Raw genomic sequence first — 23,037 nt, 5'->3', positions numbered from 1 at the left:
GCACTTCTGCAGGTCTAACTGCATCATGTGGAGTCGTAACCTGTCATAGAAGGTTCGTCGGTCTGTGCCCTTTGAAGAGGCGTAGACATTTATTAAAGTAAAATTAATGTCTCCATCAACAAAATCCAATGAAGCTAAGTAACCTGGGATTATTTCCTGAAATGAGAGTTGGAGTGGGCAAAAATGGGGATTAATTAGAAAGGCAACTCCTGCTGTACGAGAGGTTGAATCGCTAAAGTAGCCGGCCTTTTTTATCATTCGATTCCAGATAGCATGAGACGATGGAGTTGAGTGGGGTTCTTGTAAGAAAACCACATCTAGTTTTCATTGCCTTACAAGGTTGACCACTTGGAGCATCCTAGACTGACTGGCCCACGCCACCATTTATATTGAGGCTACCAAAGATCGTCATGGAGATGTAAAAGAGGTAAGGAAAGGGAAATATGCGTATCATCTTTTTAGTTCATTTTTTGCCTTAACAATATATTTCTTAAGCCTACTGAATTGGGGTTCCGTGAAATTGTGGTCACTGGGTCGGCGAATAATGCTCCTTGCCGTTTCAATAAACCCATGTAGATCAGAAAAATGATCTTTTATTTCAATATGTCTTTTTCAAAAAGTCTGGTTCAGAAACTTGAGTATTTGCGATGGGAAGACGTTGGAATTACTGTATGTGGGGAATTCCTCAATGTCATAGGAACTCCTCCTCAGACCTGTCAGAAGCACTATCTGGGACCCCTGGCTCTTGAGACACCAAAATACTCTGTGGTGTGCAGGTGTCATCCTGCCCTGTTTCTGTAGGAGCAGGTTGAGGGAGAGGTTCCACCAGAACCCCGGGTAATGTGGGGGGGGGGGAGGGACGATTCTGCAACCTGTTGCACAATTTGAGGTTCTTCCTCGGGACAATCATTGTGCTCAGGTACGTTTTCTAAATTGGCCGGTACAACGACTATTTGGTTTGAAAGGTCGCCATCAGGTGCGTTGGAACACTGTGGGGTCGAATTTTGCTCTTTTTTCCCCCAATCGATTCTCGACCCAACTTGCCATAATCCGCACAAGGATTTAATGTAGTTTGAACTCCAACCTCATCTGGAGGTAGCGCATGCAACTCCTCCATATTAGGCTGAGGGTCCATATCGGCAGCAGGCAGAGCATCTGCATTCACATTTACCAATATTTCATATCGATTACTCATCGATATTTTATCAGAAGGTGGTACTGAGTCCAATGCATCGGAGTCTAACACCACCTTCTTTTCCTTACGGGGTGGAGGGACATTCCGAGGTGTTTTCCTCTTTCTCAAAGAGGAGACGAGTGTAAAACCATCCCAAACATAATCATTTTTGGAGGTTTTCGATGTCGATGGTACGTTTTCTGTTACAGTAACATGGGATGTCGTCTGCTCGGCCACCGCTGGGGAAATTTTTGGACAAACCGTTTTAGATGGACAAAGTTCCCACAGTCGAAACATTTTAACGTTTCCGGGGACGCATATACCTGATACTCGTGATTATCCACATGAAACGTAAATACCGCGTTGAGCACCTTGTCCACATTGGATGCAGGAAACACAATGTACGCCTGCCGCCGGAAGGACATGATGTGATTAGCCTGCTCGTTGCGACACCCCCAGAGATAACATCGTGATCTCCGACACCACTGTACCATACCGAGAAAGCTCTTTTAAAATTAAATCGCTTTTCAGGAATGGGGGACAATTTGATATCAAGACTTTCACGGCTGGGGTGTCCAGTGGGGAAACCAGGACAAAGTGTCCATTCTCGGTAGACAAACCGGTCACAACAATTTCATGTACCAGCTGTTCTTCAGCCACGAATATAACCACACGTTTGTTCATCCGTGAAGCTGCACGGATTTTCTCAAGCCCGATTATTTTACCCACCGCAATGACGATGTCTTCCACGCTGACCTCGTTGGGGGGAACGCAAACCACGCCATGTTTCCGTCTCAGGGGCAGCGTAGCGGAAACGTGCCGACATTACTACGATCGGGAAAACCCTTGGCCTAAGCCGAGATGGAGTTGGGGAGGGTGGAGGGGCAGGGGGTATAGCTTTAATAGGGCGGGGGGGGGGGGGGGGAAGAAAAAAGCGCTACTCGGAATACACCAGCACGAGCGAAACTATCCCGAGGAAACACACCTCTCAATGAGGAAAAGGGCGAGAAATCACAACAACCCGTCAGAGTGCCGATGGACTCACTCCTCGATCTCACCGAAAGGCATGGTCTTGTAATGAAATTGTGTCAAGTTGAACCCAGGTGTTATGCCGACTCTACCCACTGAGAGGCTCCTATAAGAATTCGGACTGGACAGCGGTCCGATGATTCCTGTGACATTTATTCTGTGTGATGTAGTGCATACTCAGATGGTGCGGGTTACTCTTGTTTCTAAGCTTGCTTATACTAATTGCAGATCCATTACTTATTTCTATGATTACTGTATACTGATGTGTGGCTTGTTGGTTTCTTGCAGGTATTGCTAGAGATCGATTCTGAATTAAACCTAATCTTGGGACAATGTTGTAGGACTGATTCTTACAACAATTAATTCAGAATCGTCTCTTGTCTTGAACGGGGTCATCATGACTCACAAGTTAATACAATTTCCAATCTTCGGAGCGGACCCTCAGGCGCCGGACGCGTCTGCGCAACTCTCGCATTGGCTGAAGTTACTGACCAGCCATCTGGACGCCCAGGAGGAGCTCACCGATGTAACTAAGCTCGCGGTGCTGCACTCCCGCGAGAACCATACGGTCTACACGTGCATAACCCAGTGCGCTACGTATGATGCGGCTGTGGAGGAATTTAAACGCATCGACATCAAGACTTGAAGAATGGTCTAATTGGTCTATACTCGATATCTGCTCGCATCACGGCAACAAGATCCATTGGAGACCATCAACCATTTCGTTCAAGAGATACGCCGATTAGAGAAGGGCTGTACTACTGTGACACGAACCCCTGCGTAAGTCTCTGATGATTTGATGCGAGATTCTTTTGTTTCTGGGATTTATTCTCCAATCATCAGACAACGATTGCTTGAGGAAGAAGCAGAGTTGACGCTGGAGAGAGCTCATAAGCTCTCGCTCTTGTACCAATAAGCTCAAGTTCAAGCCGAATCATACGATTGACCGTACATCACTGCAGGCTTAACCGGCATGACACAACCGGAGAGAGCTACCACGGAGCACACGGATGCTCCCCCTCCGCCGGAATCGGGGACAACGGACACTCTCGAGGATTTCGACCCTAGTGTGACAGCCGCCGCAGCGGCCGCTTCCCCAGCCAGAAATAACGCTATGTGCTTTTTCTGCGGGAACCGGAACCATTTAAGGTCAGTTTGTCCGGCTAGAGATGCGAAATGTCATGCGTGTTCTCGGAAAGGACACTTTTCGAAAGTTTGTCGTCATCGCGGGGCCGGCGACCTCGCTCGACTTTGAATGTGCTCCTCTCTCCACCCAAATCACGACCGGCGCCACGCGCGGCCTTGATTGGGATCGCCCCTCCATGTGGGCCCCGTGCTGCACACGCGACCTTGACGGTGAACGAGGCGCCGCCAAAACAAGTGGCGCGAACAGGCGTGATTGCGGCCCGCCGTCCTTGACTGGCATTCTTTCGTCGCCCAGCCCACGCCCGGTTTTGGCACGATCGACGCGAGCTGGCGTCAAATCTACATGCGTGGCTCGAGCGCCACCTATTGACGGCTCGACCGACCCACGTTCGGCTTTAACTTCACGAAAGACGGTTGCTGGCGTTGGCTCCACACGCGTGGCTCGAGCGCCCCCTCTCGACGACAACGGCTGCAGGACCGCCTGGCTTGTCCAGCACAGTTATTCCACGAATGATTGCGGGGCAACATGCTAATGCCTTAATCGACACGGGATCGACGGCTAATTATGTTGATTTGCGACTCGTTCAAAAGCATGGGTGGCCGATTCTCAGGACAACACGTCGAATCTTCATGGCCTCCCAAGGGCTATGGCTCCGCACTCGGGGAGAATGCCGCCTAAAGCTTGTGATTAATGGTCGCATGTTTCCGGATGTGCATTTAATGGTCTTACCAGCATTACGTGCGGAAGTGTTGCTGGGCCATGATTTTCTCCGACGGCATGGGAGATTGGAAATGCAATTTGGTGGTGCTGATACTCTTGCTGTGTGTGCTCTTGCAGGGATGGAAATTGAACCACTGTCGCTGTTCCACAATATGACTGCTGACTGTACACCGGTTGCCATTAAATTGCGACACTATTCCCGGGCTGACACGCAATTCATTGCTGAGGAGACGGCGCGACTAATAAAGGAGGCTATAATCGAACCTAGTCGATCGCCTTGGAGGGCCCATGTTTTGGTGGTGCAGACCGCCACGCATCGTAAACACATGGTAATCGACTACTCGCAGACGATTAATCGGTTTGCACAATTGGATGCCTACCCACTCCCGGGAATGGATTCTCTGGTACGACAGGCGGCACAGTACTCGGTCTACAGTACTTTAGATCTTCGTAGTACGTATCATCAGATTCCAATCTCCGAGGCTGATCGCATCTACACCTGGTTTGAATCCGGACAAAGGTTGTACCAGTTCACTCGTCTGCCTTTCGGGGTCACAAATGGGGTTCCTGCTTCCAAAGGGCCATGGATGACCTCATTGCTAAGGAGAACTTAACCGATGTCTTTGTTTATCTGGATAATCTCACGGTTTGCGGGTATAACAAAGCACATCATGATGCTAATATGAAGCGTTTCCTCGAGGTTGCGCACAAGTATTGACTGACTATGAACGAGGATAAGTGTCGCTATTCCGCTCGCACGATAGATCTCCTGGGGTACACTGTGACCACGGTGTTATCACACCGGATAAGGAGCAACTGCGACCCTTGCTCGACATGGCCCCACCACTCGATCGTGCTTCTTTGAAGCGCACTCTCGGGCTTTTTGCCCATTACTCTAAGTGGGTACAAAATTTCTCTGAGAAGCCTCGTCCGCTTGTGGATTGCAAAGAGTTTCCCATGCCTCACGCTGCTAAGGCCGCTTTCCATGGCCTGAATTCCGACATAGCTGGCGCCGCTGTGGCGACGATTGACGACAACAAGTCCTTTGTTTTGGAAAGCGATGCGTCAGATCACACGATAGCTGCTACACTCTCTGAAGGGGAGCGACCTGTGGCCTTCTTCTCAAGGACTCTCTCCTCGGCGGAACGCCGACACTTGTCTGTCGATAAGGAGGCGTACGCCATCATCGAGTCGATCAGGCGCTGGCGGCCATATTTGCTGGGCAAATGTTTTCAGATCATCACGGATCAACAGAGTGTTGCCTTTATGTATGACACGCGCCATGTTCAACGCATTAAGAATGAGAAAATCACTCACTGGAGGATTGAGTTGGCTGATTTTTGTTACACTATCAAGTATCGCCCGGGGCAGGATAACCTCGTAGCGGATGCATTATCACGGCCACCAGTGTGTGCGAGTCTCACCTCTTTTGAGGATCTGCGCATCCTTCATGACACATTGTATCATCCCGGCGTGACGTGTTTAGCTCATTATGTGAGCAGTCGTAATTTGCCCTATTCGATTGAGGATATTTGTCGGCTATGTCACTCTTGTTCCGTTTGCGCTGAACTCAAACCTCGCTTCTACAAACCTCGGATGGGTACGCTGGTCCAGGCCACTCAGCCATGGGAGCGTTTGGCTATGGACTTCAAAAGGCCCCTACCGCCTTCGTGTCTACCGTCTTGTCCGGGCATACCGGCTTCGGGCAGTTCTCGTTATCTTCTCATGATCGTTGATGAGTTCTCCAGATTTCCCTTTGCTTTCCTGTGCAGCGATATGACCGCTGCCACAGTCATCTGGTGTCTGCGGGAGTTGCTTTCTATGTTTGGGAGCCCGGCCTATGTCCATACTGATCGTGGAGCGGTGTTCTTGTCTCAGGATGTGAGAGCATTCTTGCTCCAGCGGAATATCGCTTCTAGCTATACTACTCCGTATAGGCCCCATGCGAACGGACAGGTGGAACGCTTTAATGGCATTATTTGGAAAGCCATTGCTCTAATCCTTAGGTCTAATGGACTAGGGTTGGATCGATGGACCTGGGTGGTACCCACCGTGCTTAGCTCGATCAGGACTTTATTGTGCACCACTACTAACCAAACTCACCACGACCGTATGTTTCGTTTTTCGCATCGTTCTGGAGGAGGCCGTCCTTTGCCGGGCTGGATGGCCGAGCCTGGACCGGCTTTCCTCAAACGCTCGGTTCGCTCGAGTAAGTACGAACCCCTCGTCGACAAGGTTCGTATTCTCCAAGCCAACCCGAGCACGCTCGTGTGCTGATGCCGAATGGACGTGAGTCTACTGTCTCGGTACGTCATCTTGCCCCATGCGGGCATACTGTCGAGCCGGACTATGGCACGGTTAATCCGACAAAGGAGAATCTACTGGCTATCCCACCACCACACGCGCCCGATCCGGATGGCTTTGTGGGGTCACCGCCATCACCTGAGTTAGGGGATCACTCCGATGCGGGGGATTTCGATCTCGTGGATGTGGCACCTGGTGCCTATCGGACACGCACCGGAAGAGAAATTTGACGCCCTGACCACTATGGCTGCACTGACTGATATGGACTGCTGCTACCTGATATTACTCTGCTGCTAACGAATGTTTCTATGCTGCTATGACTTGCTAGCTTGACTTCCGCCATTGGGGGTAGTGTAGTTTTAACGGCGGGGAGAATGTAATGAAGTTGTGTCTAAGTTGAACCCAGGTGTTATGCCGACTCTGCCCACTGAGAGGCTCCTATAAGAATTCGGACTGGACAGCGCTCCGATGATTCCTGTGACATTTATTCTGTGTGATGTAGTGCATACTCAGATGGTGCGTTTTACTCTTGGTTCTAAGCTTGCTTATACTAATTGCAGATCCATTACATACTTCTATGATTACTGTATACTGATGTGTGGCTTGTTGGTTTCTTACAGGTATTGCGAGAGATCGATTCTGAATTAAACCTACTCTTGGGACAATGTTGTAGGACTGATTCTTACAACAGGTCTCTCTCTCTGTATCTCGGAGGAAGAAAAACGAAAGTGGAGAAAAAATGAAAATAGAGATAGCAACACAAGTGAGGGGTGCAATGGAGGTGGTGGGGGGGGGGGGGGCGGGAGCTGATGAGGGGAATGAGTGGGGGAGGGGGAGAATGGTCAGAGGAAGGGGAGACCGGGCAGGGGGAACGGGCAGGGAACTGGAAGGTGGGGGGAGGATAATGGGAGGGGAGGATGAGGGTTGTGGTACCGGGTTTGATGAAAATGGAGTGGTGGGGGCAGACAGAGAATAGACAATGTGAAGATAAATGAAAAATTTAAAAGAAAAGTTGAAAACAATGACCGAAAAGGGGTAGGAAGGTGAGAGAGAGAGTGAGAGTGAGAGTGTGAGTGTGAGAGTGTGAGAGTGTGAGAGTGTGAGAGAGTGAGAGAGTGAGAGAGAGTGAGAGTGAGAGTGAGAGTGAGAGTGAGAGAGAGAGAGAGAGAGAGAGAGAGAGATGGTGTCATGTATTGGCCCTTGTCACAATCTGACAGTGATGAGCTAACAGTTCAGTTAACCAATTTAACCTTCAAATCTCTCAAGAATAGTACAAGTCATCTTGTGCTCTATCCTGGATGAATCACCCACCTCAGAGATTAATACGATATTGTCAATTCATTATAATAGGATATGGATTTGAAGTAAGATTAAATGAATGCTAAGAATAAGAAGAGCACACAGAAAAATAAATTGAGAGATTAAATTAATTGGTATGCATACAATACCAACATGATGGTTCAATTGGTCTCCTTATCCTTGTTTACCTTCTAGTTCCTCTGAAAAAAAAACAAATTTAAACCTTGATTTTCAAAATTTAAGTCTGTTATAAGCAGACACCAGTCCAAAATGAAAAAAAATATTTTTTTATCAATATGAGCGAAGCTCATGAAAGGGCAAGGTTAAATTGATGACAGTGGAGTAGCCAGGCAACAACTGGGCACCACCCATTTCGAATCTCCCATGATGGGGTGGAAGTTGCTCTGTTGCTCTTACATCACAGGCAGTCCCATCTAATGGAACTGCCTTCCAAAGGCGGTTTTTCCCCAATCTTCCCAACAGGACTTCAAGCAGGCAATGCACCGCCACCTCATGTCATCCCCCATCCTGGCCCATGATCTATATTACCCCCACCCCATTAATCCTTCACAAACCAACCCTTACTTGCTTCTCTGTCTCTGTCTGTCTGTCTGTCTGTCTGTCTGTCTCTCTCTCTCTCTCTCTCTCTCTCTCTCTCTCTCTCTCTCTCTCTCTCTCTCTCTCTCTTCCTTTCGTATTCGTTTATCCCCTTGCCAGTTTTGCCCAATTGTTGCCCCACTACCCCCACAGTGAATTTAGCCATTTTACCTTGCTCTTCCATTATCTTCCCTCTTGGAGAAAATAAAAAAACGGGAGGGAATCACCGAAAAGAAAAGGAAGAGAGAGAAAGAGACTCATTATTATTATTATTATTATTATTATTATTATTTGCATTAGAGTTTCCAATATTGTTAGAGCGTCCTCTCTGGGTTTGGGATGTCGGCACTTCAAACCCTGGCCGAGTCATAAGAAAGACTTTTAAAATGGTACATGTAGCTTCCTTGGTTGATGCCCAGCACTTAAAAATATATAGAACACAGACAAACAACCATAATAAGTTGGCAAGATGACTCACACTCTTACGATGTCTCTCCGAAAAGACCGACTGGACAACCCTCCCATCTACTTTCTGAATAATCCTCTCCAAGAAGTTCTGTCACTCAAGCTTTTGGGTCTCACTATCTGCCATGATCTTTCCTGGGAAAACCACATTTCCAAGCTGGCCTCCAAAGCCAGTCGCCGACTGGGCATCCTCCATCGTGCGAAGTCCTTCCTTGGCACACCTGAGCTCCTCACCACATACAAGGCTTTCATCCACAGCTCAATGGAATACTGCTCTCCCCTCTGGGCTGGTGCTCCTGCCTCACACCTAGCTCGTCTTCACGCTGTTGAAACCAAAGCGTTCAGAATCATTGGAATCTCCCGCGATGACGCTATCTCCGAGGGCCTTTCACTTACTCACCACAGGCAGGTTGGTGGTCTTTTCGTCTTCTACCGACTCCTCTCCGGCCTTGCTCCCCCAGCTCTCTCTGGGCTCTGTCCCCCAAATATTCCTGCAGGTCGCACAAGATCTGCCTGCAACCCTCTTATGGTTAAACTGCCAAAATCAAGACTCTCTGCTCACCTTCACTCCTTCATTCCTCTTTTCTCCCGCCTCTGGAACAAACTCCCTCACTCTCTTCAATCCCACTCCTCCCTCCAGGTCTTTAAAACGGCTGTTCACCACCATCTCTTATCTTCCCCAATCCAAAACCTTGATCTTTTCTACCCCCGCTAATTTCACCCCAAATCCACTTTTTTGAGGTGACTTTTGTCTTCTTTCCTGGAAGTCCTTGGTGTCCTTGCGTTTTATACCTATCCTGCCTCCCCCCAGGCCCTCTCCCTCCTAAACATCTCTGGATGTCCCTGCTCTCAAATGTTGTGTTTGTGTGCTTCCTCCCCTTCTCTCCCCATCTTGTCGACCGCTCCCCTTTTTATATACTTTGTTTGCTTGTTTGTTTGATTGATAAATGTTAGCTCTTTCACGAGCCTTGACTCTGTATACAAAAAACAAAACAAAAAAAAACTGGAGTTGATGGGCCTAATGGTCTGCTCCCACAATGAAGTTTCTGGTAAGAGAGAGAGAGAAGGGGAGGAAATACTGAAAAAAATTAAGGTCTGAAAATCGAGTCGAACAATACAACTGTTCCTCTCTCGAAATTGGCAGTACTATTTAAAGTTATAATTAAAGAGAAAAAAAATCCCCCGATCCTGAAATGAAAAACCCAAAACACACAAGCAGGAATATGTATTACCCTTCATTCGAAGCATATATGAAAGATCATGTGTAAAATCGTTTTTATAACAAAGTTACAGAAAAACAAACAATCATGCCAGGCAATGGGATGGGGTAAAATTTAAATAATAAATTCCCCAGATCCAAAAAGAACAAGAAAAAACACACTACAGGAGTATGTATTACCCTTTCTTTGAAGCATATATGAAAGATCTTGGGTAAAAACGTTTTTATAACAAAGTTATAGAGACATAGCCTAAGGCCATAAAAGACCCCCGATTGCATTATAGGGGTTATCTTGAGAAATTGCATCCTAGGGTTAAAAAAGACATGAAGTAGAGTAGCTAGCTTATATAAAGTGTAAATAACCACTAGATCACAAAGCCAGCTGCAGGGATGCCCTCTTCAAGGACAGTGCGCTTTGCATCCCTTTTTTGGCGGTGCTTTTACCAAGAACTAAAATAATGGATGTCCTTGAGGTGATAGAGATGATGTTAATAACGTAAAAGGTGTTAGGTGGGGGGTTCTGTTGTGCAAAGGCAGTTTTGTCGTTTAGTGGTTCTTGTTTTATGTCCAAGCTATAACCCTTTCCATGACAACAGGTAAGCTATCTGGTGAATTGGCAGGACCTTGGGAATGGATGCAATCATCACAAGTAATGAAATGGTAACCCTCCCTTCTAGTAAATGCGTTGCAGCTATCCATATAGGGTTTATGTCTCAGTTAACTCAGGTACCCACATTAAGGAGCATCATAATTTTGCCACTGGCTTCACTTGGAAAATTGTGACAAGGAGCTTTTTTTCCATTGGCAGGCATGTCGATGGGAATTCCTGATGACATTTCCTTTCCCATTTATATGGAATCACACAGTCAACTTAAGAGAAGTGCTTTGTTCTCGCAGTACTTGCTAGTAGGCCAATCATGCTGGAACAGTTGGAGTAAGCCAAAAGTGATCATATTGCTTCATGGTTATCTGCCAGCTTTACACCCTGTATCCATATACTATTAAAGGTTATCTAAAGGGTGGGTGTTTATTTCCATAATTATGGCCTTTGTGGGTGTGTGAGATTTTAAATATCAATTTGTTCTTATCAAATCATTTACAGGTGATGTCCTTCTGCTTCCTCAATGAAATCACCTACATACTCCTTTCTCCTCCCCCTCCCTCCCCCTTCTCACTCCCCTCTCCCTCCCCACGTCCTTTCCCAATGCCCCACAAACAATTGAGTTGATAAATTGATGAATTAGATTAATATACAGACTTGGCATTTAATATGGAATATTTTTTTTGTGGGGGTGAACTTACTTTTCAAGATGACTTAGAACCAAAAGTTAATTGGAATTATGTTGAAATTATTCTAGATTTTGTTAATGTGACCTTTAAAAGAAACAAAAACCACATTTGACATTTCGAAGCAAATAAATTGATCCTTGAAAGTGATGTAAACTGATATCGAACTCAATTCACGGACAGTACTGTGTTAAACTTCTGTGCCTTTTCCAGAAGTATCTCTTTATTTTGCACATTAACCAAATTTTTTTTGAACAAAAACCAAAGTTAAATTACGACTGGGATTACGGACAGTAAAATTACAGTTCAGTATTTCGTGTAACCCCCACGAGCATTCAGGAGAGCACGTACACGTTGAGGCATGCTGTTCACGAGATTTGCCAAGGTTTGGACAGGAATCGCTTGCCATGCAGTTACAATAGCCTGCTGCAATTCACGCACAGAGGCAGGCTGCTGGTCCAAGTTGTCGATTTGACGCGTTAATTCTGCCCACAAGTTCTCTATCGGATTCGTATCCGGGGACATGGCAGGCCACTCCATATGCTCTACACCACGGTCAGCAAGAAAGTGTTGGATCATGCGAGCACGATGAAGCTGTGCATTGTCATCTTGGAAGACAAAGTTTCCTCGAAAGGCTGCACGAGCAAATGGAAGCAATGTTTCTTCCAGAATGGCCCTGTGCTTGAACTGGTTCAGGTTTCCATTCAGAACAACCAGGTCAGTTTTGCCCCCTGCAAGAAAAGCAGCCCAAACGGTCACCCCACCACCTCCAGCTTGGACTCTTGGCACTATACAATCTTCGTTGTAGGCTTCATGCACTTGTCTGTGCACTCGGACGCGGCCATCTTGACGATAGACCAGAAATCTAGACTCGTCACTGAAGATCACATGATTCCAGTGTCCTGGCTGCCATTGACGGTGCTCTGTGGCCCACTGCAATCGGCGCTGGCGGTGTTGTCTGGTCAGGCGTGGCTTTCCCAGGGGACGCCTGGCACGATAGCCTGCTTGAACCAGTCGTTGGTTGACTAGCCTTCTGGATACAGGCACATTTGTCAGTTGCTGCCACTCAGCCCTAAGCCGATTAGCTGACTTGGTACAGCCATTGCGGACTAACCGGTGCAGCTGGCGATCATCCCTCCTTGTGCTTCTGCGGGGACGTCCTGGCCTCGGTATTGGAGTAGGGACACCCCTCTGAGCATTTCGTTTCAGGATCTTTGACACCTGACCTTGAGTGATGCCATACTGCCAAGCAATAGCACGCTGGAATTTGCCGGAATTTCATAAAGCCGGAATTTCGTAAATTTCGTAAAGCCGGAATTTCGTAAAGCCACCACTCCATGACAAACAGCATTGTCAAGTTGACGGACCATCTCCAGAGGAAGCGGCAATAACTTTTGTAGACGTGCAGCACTTGTTTTCCACTAATACAGAACCAACAACCCTTATATAACCGATTGTGAAGCCAATCGTCAAATGTACCTGTCCTTACATTTTGTCACGCCACCTGTGATATTATCCTGTTATTGACTTCTTGCTATGAAAGACAATCAGTGACATGGTTCTTTTGACAAAGAAATCACCGAAGCGTAAAAGAAACTCACCAGATTGATATCCTAAGTTCAGAAAGTAAACCCAAGTCAAGAATAAAAAAAAATATTCCATATTAAATGCCAAGTCTGTAGTTTTGATGTAGCTCAGATACGATGGGTCAAATTGTCTGTTGCTGCGTTAAAGTTGCTTGTATTTCCTTGTATTTTAATTCTTGCTTGAATTGCACCTGGGTTTCATTTACCATATATCGATCAAATATTGAGGTTATTTGTGAGGTTACTAAGTACCCTAGAATGAGATGATTGTGAACTTTGGGGTAGAAGCACCAAACTTGGCACACATGTTCAGGAACATATTTCAAATAAATCTAGACATAGAGGCATATGGAATTTTTTCACTAAGCAGCCATTTGCCAAGATGGCCACCAGCCAGGCCAAAGTACTTACATTTACATAAACATGCCCCAGATCTATTTTAAAACACTAGCCCTAGGTATGGGTTTTTAACATGAGGAACTTGAATATTTCACTTTCCTATTGGTTAAATGATCAATGCCTGCAAAACAGTCGCCATTTTCCAAAATGGCCACCAATATGGCTAACATACAATGTAAACGAATATCTGCAAACAGAGTAACTATGAATTTATATTAAAAGTTGACATTAACACATTTAGAGATCAGAAATGTGAAAATGATAGTACAGCAACTTGTTACTTGCAAAATCGAAGATTTTTCAAGTATATTGGTCGGTTGCATTTGTGGTTCTGTCTGTTTGTTTGTTTGTCACCGGCCTACAGGTCACAATTCTAAACCGATCGTCACAAAACTTTACCAAGTTGTATAGGTCGTCCCAATTGAGAAGCCAATTGATTTTGAGGTCAAAGGTCAAAGGTCATCTGGAGGTCAAATTTCTAAAATCGCCATTTTAAATCCGATTGACTTGAAAATTGAACAGCATTTGCACTTTGAGTCACTAAATATGGAAACCAACGATTTTTTAGGTCAAAGGTCATCTCAAGGTCAACCTTCCAAAATCATCATTTTTCATCTGAAAAATCGTCACTTTTCTTCGTATTGATCCGAGTTTTGATCAAGATTGTCAATTTTAATCTTGATGAAATGGACAATTTGCTGTATCAATGGAATTTTTTTTTCTTGGTGAGGGGGGGGGGGGCGGATTTTGCAAGTATCATACTCCACATGACGTCTTCTTGTTTGTCTTTTTGTTTGTTTGTTTGTGAACAGGATATCTCAAACAGTTGTGGATGGATTCGGACGAAATTTGGTGGAGAGGTATTGGTATATGACAATAACGAAATGATTTGATTTGGGTGACGATCTGGACCCGTATATTACTCCGATAATTTTTTTAAGTGATTCTTCACCATTGAAAGATAGGACCAAAAGCGATGTACAATATAGCATGAAATCTCAAAGTTATGTACGGATTTGGACAAAGGTTGCATGTGTAACAAGGATGAGTCCATTCGATTTTGGTGAAGATCCAAATCTGGATCTGGATATGAGAATTTTTTAATTTTCTTCATGATTCTTCATCTTTGAGAAATAGGGCCAAATGAATATTTTCATGATATTTACTCCCGCCAGGGAGTAATGCATTCGATCGTGTCCATCCGTGTGTGTGTGTGTGTGTGTGTGTGTGTATTCGTATGTTTGTGAACAAGATATCTGGAAAAGTTCTGAACGGATTTGGATGAAAGTTGGTGGGATGAATGCCCTTGGGATAAGGAAGAATTGATTAGTTTTTGGTGAAGCTCAGGATATTATTCCGGATCCAGGAATTTTGGGGGGGAATTTTTTGGGGAAATTTTTTTTCTGTTTTACTGCATTAAAGCTTTTATTCTTATTCCTAAATGATGTTTTTCTCCTCTAATTCCGAGATATATCAAAATTAATTCTCTGACAGTTAGGGCTTACTTTCTTTTTCATTTATTGTTTTGGGGAGAGGGGATGTTAAACAAAACGTATTATTCCAACTAAACCCACGGCGGGAGTATGCGCTCCACTGAGTGGCGTTCTAGTTCAAAATGTTATGGACGACTGATAACAAAACTAGGTGAATGAGTTGGTTAGGCAACAAGAACAGGGCGATTAGATTTTGGTTCAGCTTCAAATCCAGATCTGGCCTATTAGTGGGATATAAAACATAAACTGTTCAGCCTGGCGGAGGTACGGGCTACACTGAGTGCCGTTTTAATATTAAGTTGAAATTAAGCTGAAGTTATTCTGAATTATTGGGCAACATTCCCAGTTACTTTCTATCATAAACAAACATCAACCTAAGCTGGAGTCTGATTATTATAGGAAGTCTCCTGTGTACATTACGTACCTTTGTCTATCTGGTGGCCATTTTACAATTTTTTAAAAACATTTTACAACATTTTACAAAATGCCCACCCACAAAATAAAATTGCAATATCTCCATATGTAAAATCATTTACAATATATTCCTAAACATATCTGGAAATTTGGTGCTTGTGCACCAAACAAATTGCACAATGCATGAGCTTAGCCGCTCCAATATATTGAGTTATGTTTTTTCTCAGGAGGGGCTTCCGGCTGGCCACTCTTCCATAAAACCTAGATTTGTGAAATGCTGCAGAGACTGTTGTCCTTCCATCATGTTCTCTCATCTCAGCCAAGGAACTCTGTAGTTCTGTCAGAGTGGTCATTGGGTTCTTGGTTACCTCCCTGACCAAGGTCCTTCTTACCCAGTTGCTCAGTTTGGTTGGACGGCAAGCTCTAGGAAGAATCTGAGTAGTTCCATATTCTTTCCATTTCCTAATGATGGAGCTCATTGTGGTCTTGGAAACTTTCAACACTAGAAATTGTTTTATACCCTTCCCCATATCCATGCCTCCTCACAGTTCTATCTGGGAGTTCTACGGACAGTTCCTTGGACTTCATGGTAGAGTTTCTGCTCTGACATGCACTGTCACCTGTGGGACCTTATATAGAAAGGTGTCTTTCTTTCTAAATCATGTCCAGTCAATTGAATTAGTGTTACGGATTTATGTGGATTTATGTGAATTACTATTCAGGTCTTTGCTTATTAATGTGTAGTCGATTAAAGGTCGTTGTGATTAAAGGGTCAGGAGCCCTTCTGGGAAAAAGGAGACCGGAAACGGAAGAAGAAAAGACACGAGGTCCGGGAGAAGCGGCGATCTTCTTCCTCTTCCTCGCCGAGCTCCGACGCGAGAGGCATCGATATTGAGCAGCGTGGGGAAAGCTGCGTTTAAAAGCCCGTCTGGCGAGAAGAGTTACCGGGATGGGTAACTACCCATTTACACGTCGAGTCGCCGTGGGTTCGTGCACGGAACCAAGCGTCCGGCACAGTTCGCCTCACCGTCTACAAGGACGCGCACGGCAGGCGCCTTGGGCCTCGCACGCTTTGCGAGCCCCGAAGCCGCGATCACGAGCACCGACCTCGGTGGGCTGCCGAGGAGGTGTCCGCGGCAGCCGTTGTTCCCGGTACGGGACGTGCACGGTGGAAGCACGTCAGGAAGGGTCCGTTCAACCGCCCACGTGCGGAGATCGAACTACAGGAGTACGGAGACATTGTGAGAGACATTGACCATGGAGGGAGTCGGGAGTGGGGCTCACGTGAGGAATGTATAAGATGGCCATCTTAGAGCTATGGTAGATGAGTTTACATCTTTGTAATATTGATTGTTGATTGTTGATGGTTGTTGATTGCTCGGGGAATATATCATTGATTATTCCGGATCCTTGCTGTGGGGTTTCTTATTGACTGGAATTCATATTGATTGCGTTACGAAAGCGCATAAATAATAGATCTTTCTGGCGGAGTTCCTCTCACGGTCCGGGGGTCACCGAGACCAGGTAGTCACTGGGAGGACCACGTAACAATTAGCCACAGGTTGGCTCCAATCAAGTTGTAGAGACATATCGAGGATGATCAAAGGAAATTGAATGCACTTATGTTAAATTTGGAATGTCATAGCAAAGGGGTTGAATACTTATTGACTCAAGACATTTCAGCTTTTAATTTTTAATTTATTTGTAGAAGTTTCTGAAACAAAAATTTCACTTTGACATTATGGGGTATTATGTGTAAATCCGTGACAAACAGTGTCAATTTAATCCATTTTAAGTTCAGGCTGTAACACAACAAAATGTGAAAAAGTGAAGGGGTGTGAATACTTTCTGAAGGCACGTAGAAGGCATGCTTCTCTGTACTCGAGGAGAAACCGGACATTTTCACATTGTTGGTCCAGGGCTTCAAGGAATCTGTGCATCCCCCAATTCTTACCCATGGTCTTTATTGCCCCCATTAACCTTTCCTAACCCTACCATCTTACTTGCTCATTTCTGTGGTCCCTCACGCACTTCCCTTTCCTCTTTTCCTCTTCAATCATTCCCTTGATGTTGTTCCACTGTCAGCTATACAATGCTCTCCCATGAGCCTTTGCTCCTGTAAAGAAGAACAAAATGAGAGCTGATCAAAAGGTCAGTGACCTGATGGAAATATTCAATGTCATCTTCTAGAAAATCCATATTAGAATGGCATTCAGTTACAAATTTGTTGTGTTAGATGCCAAGGTGCAGCTGTGCATTTGGTATAAAGCCCCTGCAATTCATTGAGTGACATTCATGAAAGGGTTGTTTTTCTACAATTTCACATTCATCCTTGTTTTATTTTTCTCCTTCTATATCAGGCCGTGGATATGCCGATTAACCCTTATATCCTTCACTAGCTCTGCCACACTGTGCAAGGTCTTTTCTGAAGTTCGAACTTAATTGAACCATAAATCAGCCTATTTCAGTACACTTCAGAACGAAGGCCTCCTCAACTTGTGTTGACGGATGTTAGGCATACCAGTTTACTCACCATGTGTGTGAAGTGTGGGTTGGTGAGAGTGATGTCCCGAATTGGGCCTCATCACAGTTCCAGGGGTCAAATTTACCGATCCCGAAGGGCCCAGATGGTCCGTATAACCTTCTCGCTGTGATTCAATCACACTGATTAGCAAACGATGAACTCTTGCCATTGCAACCGAAAATCGACTTTAGGCGACATAAGCTCATTACCATGGACGTGCAGGCAGAAAATAAAACAAAATCCAGCATGTTTACAAAATTGAAAATTAGGTAGTGGAGATGGTAAAGTGTACATAAATTAATTAATAGTTCAAGGTGGTATGTAGGTAGCGGTCACAGAAAAGTGTATATAAATAAATAAATAATTCAAAGTTGTACGTTGGTATTGGGGATGATAAAGTATCCATAAATTAATTAATAGTTCAAGGTGGTATGTAGGTAGCGGTCACAGAAAAGTGTATATAAATAAATAAATAATTCAAAGTTGTACGTTGGTATTGGGATGACAAAGTATCCATAAATTAATTAATAGTTCAAGGTGGTATGTAGGTAGCGGTCACAGAAAAGTGTATATAAATAAATAAATAATTAAAAGTTGTACGTTGGTATTGGGGATGATAAAGTATCCATAAATTAATTAATAGTTCAAGGTTAATAGTTTCGCTCTTTCACGAGCCTCGATCTTGTATACAAAAAAAAAAAAAAAAAAAAAAAAAAAAAAAAGGTGGTATGTAGGTAGCGGTCACAGAAAAGTGTATATAAATAAATAAATAATTCAAAGTTGTATGTTGGTAATGGAGATGATAAAGTATCCATAAATTAATTAATAGTTCAAGGTGGTATGTAGGTAGCGGTCACAGAAAAGTGTATATAAATAAATAAATAATTAAAAGTTGTACGTTGGTATTGGGGATGATAAAGTATCCATAAATTAATTAATAGTTCAAGGTGGTATGTAGGTAGCGGTTACAGAAAAGTGTATATAAATAAAGAAATAATTCAAAGTTGTACGTTGGTATTGGGGATGATAAAGTATCCATAAATTAATTAATAGTTCAAGGTGGTATGTAGGTAGCGGTCACAGAAAAGTGTATATAAATAAAGAAATAATTAAAAGTTGTATGTTGGTAATGGAGATGATAAAGTATCCATGAATTAATTAATAGTTTAAGGTGGTATGTCGGTAGCGGTCACAGAAAAGTGTATATAAATAAATAAATAATTAAAAGTTGTACGTTGGTATTGGGGATGATAAAGTATCCATAAATTAATTAATAGTTCAAGGTGGTATGTAGGTAGCGGTTACAGAAAAGTGTATATAAATAAAGAAATAATTCAAAGTTGTACGTTGGTATTGGGGATGATAAAGTATCCATAAATTAATTAATAGTTCAAGGTGGTATGTAGGTAGCGGTCACAGAAAAGTGTATATAAATAAAGAAATAATTAAAAGTTGTATGTTGGTAATGGAGATGATAAAGTATCCATAAATTAATTAATAGTTTAAGGTGGTATGTCGGTAGCGGTCACAGAAAAGTGTATATAAATAAATAAATAATTCAAAGTTGTATGTTGGTAATGGAGATGATAAAGTATCCATAAATTAATTAATAGTTCAAGGTGGTATGTAGTATGGTATGTATCAAGGACAGACAGACGGAATCAGGTCATGGAAAAGTGTATATAAATAAATAAATAATTCAAAGTTGTATGTTGGTAATGGAGATGATAAAGTATCCATAAATTAATTAATAGTTCAAGGTGGTATGGAGGTAGCGGTCACAGAAAAGTGTATATAAATAAATAAATAATTCAAAGTTGTACGTTGGTATTGGGGATGACAAAGTATCCATAAATTAATTAATAGTTCAAGGTGGTATGTAGTATGGTATGTATCAAGGACAGACAGACGGAATCAGGTCATGGAAAAGTCTATATAAATAAATTAATAAATCAAGGTTTTGTGTTGGTAGTGGAGATGATAAAGGGTAAATAAAATAATAATGGTTCCAAAAGCTTGTAAAATCATATGCTGTTTTGCTCACAACCCAGAACGAGATATGCTTGTACAAAAACAAGCAAATTGAAAAATATTAAATCACCAAAAAAATGAATCACAAAAATTACATTTTGGAAATAATATCATGTGTCCCATGACTTTTTGCTGTGATTCCAAAATAATTTGACTTGCCTTGCCTAGATGTTAGTACATGCGTGTCTGAAAATGAAATAAATCCATCCAGTCATTTTAGAGTATAAAGTCCGGATCGAGGTACTGACGGATAGACCGTTAAACGGAAGGTTGGGTGAACAGACGATAAATAAAAAGGTGGAAGCCAAAAGTAACCTAGGGATTGACAATGCCCAAAAAACCCTAACCCTAACCCTAACCCTAACACTAACCCTAACCCTAACCCTAACACTAACCCTAACCCTAACACTAACCCTAACTGACAGCTAGACGATGACGCCCTATTAGGGGCTAAAATTTTACAACCAGTATAAGTGGAATTATGACACAAGTAAGCTTCGATTATTATGACTATTGAACTCAATATAATCTAATTAACCACAAACTCATCCAAAATATTTCACTTTAATCAATTAATCAATGTATTTACGATAAATCCATTTTCCATACCGAGTTCCATTTTCCATACCGAGATGACTTGCTGCTTGATATAGTGGTTGTCGATAATGGGTCCCTTTTGTGTACCTTGTTTTCTCACAAATTGTACAGACTTTATCACAGACTCGGGAGGATTACGAGGCTTTTTGACTGTTTCTCTTGTCCAATGCAGGCTCATGGGAATACTTTTGATAGCCAAAAGGCCTTGCTTCTTGATTTTCAAGCCATTGAATGGTTTTTCCTGTGTATAAACGTCTTTCTGCAATCTATGTGATACATCTGGTATTTTGGTGCAATCTTTATACTGCACAATGGCTGCACATTTTTGTACTTCTGCTGATTTCAAAAATGTTTTGTCAATGACTCTCTAGGTCGTTTTGTGACAGTAGCATCTGTTCTGTTCGTGACTGCTTTTTTGGAAACTCTGAATCTGCTTCCATTTGGGAATTACGCCAAAACGACAATTAAACGTGAAACAGAGAAATGTGTTGAAATCACATACACATTTATACAATTGTATCAACTTAACTTATGGGATCTTTCATAAAACAATACATTTCAGTCAATTTGTAGTATTATTCGACAAAACGACCTTTTCTACCTCCATTTCTGAGGATTGATTTTCCCCAACTGCTAAAATGAGAATTTTTTTTTTTGCCAATGGACGACCAATGTAACCAACCAAAATAATCAATGATAAAAGTATTTACGATTTCCCTGTTAGTGAATGACTAAGGACCCCTCGTTTTAAAACCTTAAAAAGGACCTCTCGGTGCCATGTGGGTGGGCAAATTCCACCATGCTCTTTCTAAAATTTCAAATCCTGTACTTTTTGGAATTGTCAAGGAATGTCAAGGAATTGTCTGATGGACTTAGTGATTGAAATATTGCGTTGCCATGTCAACCGACTCTAACAATTTATTTGAAAAAAAAACATAAATTGATTATCTCGGGAACTGCAAAAGCTATTGATGTGATCAAAGTACCTACATGTATATTTTATCATCCTGACTATTCATAGATCACGTGACCTTAGGGATCCAAAGTCAAGGTCACTGACTACAGCCAAGGTGAAAGTTAAAATTACCAATTTTTTAAGTTAAATGTAGGTTTTTTTTCAATACAAAGCTTACAGTTATGGTGGACAAAGCTGCAAAAAGCCTCATAATCCTCCCGAGTCTATCACAATACAGCTCAATCAATATGTAATTTATAAAAACAAATTATAGTAAAATTGTTACATTGGTCGTCCATTGGCAAAAAAAAAATTCTCATTTTAGCAGTTGGGGAAAATCAATCCTCAGAAATGGAGGTGGAAAAGGTCGTTTTGTCGAATAATACTACAAATTGACTGAAATGTATTGTTTTTATGAAAGATCCCATAAGTTAAGTTGATACAATTGTATAAATGTGTATGTGATTTCAATACATTTCTCTGTTTCACGTTTAATTGTCGTTTTGGCGTAATTCCCAAATGGAAGCAGATTCAGAGTTTCCAAAAAAGCAGTCACGAACAGAACAGATGCTACTGTCACAAAACGACCTAGAGAGTCATGGACAAAACATTTTTGAAATCAGCAGAAGTACAAAAATGTGCAGCCATTGTGCAGTATAAAGATTGCACCAAAATACCAGATGTATCACATAGATTGCAGAAAGACGTTTATACACAGGAAAAACCATTCAATGGCTTGAAAATCAAGAAGCAAGGCCTTTTGGCTATCAAAAGTATTCCCATGAGCCTGCATTGGACAAGAGAAACAGCCAAAAAGCCTCGTAATCCTCCCGAGTCTGTGATAAAGTCTGTACAATTTGTGAGAAAACAAGGTACACAAAAGGGACCCATTATCGACAACCACTATATCAAGCAGCAAGTCATCTCGGTATGGAAAATGGAACTCGAGTGAAGTCGATGTCGCGTCATCGCAAATGCTGCCTCTTCCCACCAAAAGCAAAGCAAAGATGGCGAAAAGTTGCACCAGGAATGATCCAGTATCAAATTCTGCATTAAAAGATTTTCCCGTTTTGACCCCTGTGATCCCAAGTCCCCACCCCATGGGGCACAAATCGGGGGTCAAATCCAAAGCAATCGCTATATAATTCATGTATCTCCCAATGTTGAATGCGTATACAAAGTTTTGAAATGTTTAATAATGTGCCCGTAATTGCATTTTTCAGTATTTGACCTGGTGACCCCACCCCAGGGGGCGGGACTAAAATGACTACTCTTGCTCCTTTGTATCATCTGATGCCCATAACCACCAAGTTCGTGGATTTCTTTCCAACCGTTTAGGCGAAGATAGCCTGATGGACGGAGAGACGGACAGACAGACGGAATCAAGTACAATATTCCTCTGCTGCTTTCAAAAAGCATGGGGATAACAACAAAATATGGATACTAACATGCTGGGACATGGGAGCACAAAGTGGCGGGCTTGGACCAAGATCACACCTGGTAGTAGCTGAACCACATTATAACTGTACTTGTTGCAGGGCGTACACAGACAGATGATAAAGCGCAAAAGTAACAAAGATGAAGGACCAATACTAGGGACCCCAAGTCATCTTAAGTAGAAAATTAATTAGTTTGTTTAATTCCCCCCTCCTCCCTTGGATCCAAGACCAATTTAAACATACGGATTGACCAGAGTGACAGAAGCTGGGCAATCAAACAAATGGAATACACTTGCCTAAGATTATACATACTCTGTCGGCTGTTGGAACAACATCCACTCTCCTACCAACAGGTCAA

The sequence above is a fragment of the Myxine glutinosa genome, chromosome 3 (genome assembly GCF_964187855.1).
Source record: "Myxine glutinosa chromosome 3, kmMyxGlut1.1, whole genome shotgun sequence".
In the NCBI taxonomy this organism is placed as follows: domain Eukaryota; kingdom Metazoa; phylum Chordata; class Myxini; order Myxiniformes; family Myxinidae; genus Myxine; species Myxine glutinosa.
Note: the sequence above shows the minus strand (reverse complement) of the source record.